The sequence below is a fragment of the Dipodomys spectabilis genome, unplaced genomic scaffold (assembly GCF_019054845.1).
Source record: "Dipodomys spectabilis isolate Male_0828 unplaced genomic scaffold, ASM1905484v1 ptg000003l, whole genome shotgun sequence".
Classification (NCBI taxonomy): Eukaryota; Metazoa; Chordata; class Mammalia; order Rodentia; family Heteromyidae; genus Dipodomys; species Dipodomys spectabilis.
In genome coordinates this window covers 307,002-311,495 of record NW_024870680.1, presented here as the reverse complement: position 1 = coordinate 311,495, position 4,494 = coordinate 307,002, and positions in this window count along the sequence as shown.

Here is a 4,494-nt window from a genome sequence, read left to right as displayed (position 1 = left end):
GCAGCATCAGAACACATGTTTTTCTCAGCACACAAAACATTGTCCAAAATAGACCACATTTTAGGTCACAAAGAAAACTTGTCCAAATTCAGAAACATTGAAGTTATACCTTACATTCTCTCAGACCATAAGGGAATAAAGTTAGACCTCAACACCAAAAGCCACCAAAGAAAGTCCTGTAACACATGGAGGCTGAACATCACAATGTTGAATCATGAGTGGGTCATTGAAGAGATTAGAAAGGAAATTCAAATGTTCATGATATTCAACAAAAATGAACACACAAATTACCAGCTCCTCTGGGACACAGCAAAGGCAGTACTCAGAGGCAAGTATATAGCTCTGACTATATACAGTTGGAGAGATCTGAAACCAACAATATAATGAGATGTCTGAATCTCCTTGAAAGAGAGCAGCAATCTAAACCCCAATCCAGTAGATGGAAAGAAATAATTAAAATTAAATCAGAATTAAATGAATTAGAATCCAAAGAAACATAGAAAGACTCAACAAAACAAAGAGTTGGTTCTTCAAAAAAATTAACAAAATTGACAGACCCTTAGCAAATCTTATCAGAAAAAGAAGAGAACACACCCAAATAAATAAACTCAGAGATGAGAATGGAAACATCTCCACAGAAACAACAAAGATTCAGAACATTATAAGGGAATACTTTTCAAATCTTTATGCTAATAAGTTTGAGGACCTGGCAGAAATGGAACTTTTCCTAGCAAATATCAACATGCTCAAACTAAACCAAGATGAGTTAAAGCCAAATTAACAGGCCCATATCTATCATTGAAATAGAAACAAACAGCAATAAGAGACCTCCCATCTAAGAAAAGCCCAGGACCAGATGGATTTACAGCAGAATTCTAAAAGGCCTTCAAAGCAGAGCTCATACCAATACTCCTCCAACTCTTCAATGAAATTGAGAGAAAGTTCACTACCAAAATCATTCTATGAAGCCATCATAACCTGTATCCCAAATCCAGGCAGGGACTCATCAAAGAGAACTATAGACCCATTTCTTTGATGAACATTGATGCAAAATTCTCAACAAAATTTTGGCCAATCAACTTCAACAATTCATCCAAAAAATCATACATTACGATCAAACAAGATTCATTTCAGGGATGCAAGCTGGTTCAATATATGCAAATCAATTTAATATAATTCATCACATCAACAAGAGCAAGGATAAGAACCACATGGTTATCTCAATAGATGCAGAAAAGGCATTTGACAAGATCCAACACCCCTTTATGACGAAGGCTCTGGAAAAGCTAGGAATCCATGGAACATTCCTCAATACAATAAAGGCTGTATATGAAAAGCCTACAGCAGCATTATACTTAATGGTGAAAAACTAAAGCCATTTCCTCTTAACTCAGGAATGAAACAAGGATGTCCACTCTCTCCAATTTTCTTCAATTTAGTATTAGAATGCCTAGCTAGAGCAATAAGACAAGATGCAAACATAAAAGGGATCCAAATAAGGAAAGATGAAGTAAAACTCTCCCTCTTTGCAGATGACATGATCTTGCATTTAAAGAATCCTACAGACTCCACTCCCAAATTACTCGAGCTTATACACAATTTTGGCAAAATAGCAGGGTATGAAATTAACCCTCAAAAATCAATGGTTTGGAAGTGGCACTGTGGCTCAAGTTGTAGAGCGCTCACCTTGAGCTGAAGAGCGCAGGGACGGCACCCAAGCCCAGAGTTCAAGCCCCATGACCGACCCCCAAAAAATTACACAAAAAAATCAATGGCTTTTCTGTATGCTAGCAATGAGGAAAGCGTGGCTGAAATAAGGAAAGAAACTCCATTCGTAATACCCCCCCCCCAAATAAAATATTAAGGAAATACCTAGCATTATTTTCTGAGTTTCCAGGTTAGAATGCATCCTGCCATAAAACATCTTATCTTTGATACAAGGAGGTGCCCTGCTATCTGCATTTTGGGTTAGGTGGCTTAAGTTTGGGGAAGCATTTTTCTCAGGAAGGCATACATAAGTGGATCCCTCAGTAATGAATGCATCCTATTGTCTTTCTTTGAAGTAAAGATAGCATTTCTAAGTTTCTAAATACCATATTTCTGTGTTGCCTTCACTGGGCCTTAGTTTTCAAAAATTATTCTGCTTCATTTCCTCTAAAATGACTTTTGTTCTCTTAATCTTAAGGCATATGAAAGAATATCTCATATATTTGCTTTAAGTGGACCATTCCCCATTTTCCCTGGTTTATCTGGCTTCAGGCAGACTGTAAGTAATTCCAGAAGTTGGCTTGTCTGCACCAATGCAGATCACACTCTGGAGTCCCTCCTTTTCCCAGACACACCACCTGTTTCCTGGGCTTTTCCATGCTCTGGGAATGTGCAGATACTGGCTATTCTCAGGGGCACTGTGGTGCTTTGTGATTCTCTCATTTCCTATAGCCTTGTGTCTATTAGAACTTCATATCTTTATCTCCTGAATAGCTAGGATTTCAGGTGTGAGCCACTGTACCTGTTTCAGTTGTGGTTTAATGAGTGAATCAAGGCTGGGGCAGCAGCTATCATCCATCTCAGAGCAAGTCATAATATATATAGCATCTTTAAAATGTAGAGTTTTGCTTTTTCATTTTGGAGGATTTGCAGAGGAAGAAGAGGGATGTGTGTGTGTGTGTGTGTGTGTGTGTGTGTGTGTGTGTGTGTTTGTGTGTATATGTTTGTGTACTGTGATTTGAACTCAGCATTGTGTTGTTAGGCAGGGTCTAAGTCAGGCACTTCAGTGTCCAGCCCTGTTGCTGGCTTTGTGCCCTCCAAAGGCAGTGGAGTCACTACCTGTCCTGCATTGCTTATCTCCTTTCAGGCTATCACTTAGCTTCCCAGGTTTGGGAGTTCTAATAATGCATGTAGGGCATCTTCTTGTTGAATTAACCTGCTCATGTTTATGCCCCCCTTTTTAGTGGTAATGAGCTAATTATTTGATCTATTTTATCTGGTGCTTTTCCTTTTCTTATTTTCTTCTCTTCTTGTTTCTTTTCTTTTTTTCCTTTGACTTTTTTTTTTATTGTGAAAATACCATACAGAGAGGTTACAATTACATGGGCAAGGTAATGAGTACATTTTTTATCAAGCATTATTGCCTCTCCTTTGTTTCCCCTTACCATCCCTTCCTATCCCCCGCCCCCACGCCAAAGATGTAAAGTTCGACATAACGTCTTGTACATCTCATTGTGGCAATGGGTCCACCTATATCCTATTTAAACAATTTGTTTTTTCCCTTCCCCTCCACTAATTATACCAACATCAAATACAGTGAAAGCAGGGATTATACCATTTGGGAGGGACATACAAAGCAACAAAGAAATATCTTATAAATATGTTAGAAACAATAGCAAGAAAGAACAAAAAACACATTTGAGTACTTATCTTGGGGTTCATTTCACCTAACATCAACTTATCTGACTGTTTCTGCTTGTCTCAGACATGTATTAGTTATTTCAAATAAAGAAAACCATGGGACCTATGTTTCTTTGGGCCTGGCTTACTTCACTTAATATAATTTTTTCCAAGTCTTTCCATATCCTAACAAATGGGGCAATGTCATTCTTTCTGATAGAGGCATAGCATTCCATTGTCACTTGATCCATTCATCTACTGAGGGGCATCTAGGTTGGTTCCATATCTTAGCTATGGTTAATAATGCTGCAATAAACAGTTGTGCTGTTTGCTTTAATATGGTCTACTCTTTGCCAAGTTATCTTGCTTGCTGCTAACAATCTGTTACCGTGGCCACTGACCACTGGCCACTGTGGACTGGTCTTCATTGTGTCATTAGTATCCAATGCTGTGTCCCACAGTGAAATCTGTTGTCTGGATCCTTGCCCATTTGCTCTGGGACAAGCTCTCAGTCTTTTCTTGGAGCATTAGCTGCGAATCTCTGGAATTGCCCTCATATATGTTTGCTAATGTTTCATCACTGAAACTGTGCATTTGGAGCAGAAGGACAGATAGTAATAGTGGATGCTTGTAATCCCAAGTTCTTAAAAGGTAAGAGGATCACAGTCTGAGGCTGTCCTGACAAAAAGGGCACAAGACCCTGCCTGAACAGTGACACACACACACACACACACACACACACACACACACACACACACACACACACACAGAGTCACAGTCACAATGTGATCCAGTTCCAGCTACATTTACCCAAGACAAAGATGTGTATACAAAGACATGCACTGATTTCTACTTAGGCCAATATTTTCTTCTTTTCACATTGATCTGATTTACATTCTTGTTTTGGCTTCTTTAGCTCTTTGAATGTAGACATTTTTGATGCTATGAATTTCTTTGATTTCTACTTTTGTAGCATTTTGGTGTTTCTGGCATTGTTCTTATATTCTTTTTCTGTTCACAGTACTAATAATATCCTTTTTGATTTCTTTTGTGACCCACAAGTCATTTAGATGTAAGTCAGTTTATTTCCAGATTCTTGTCTTCTAA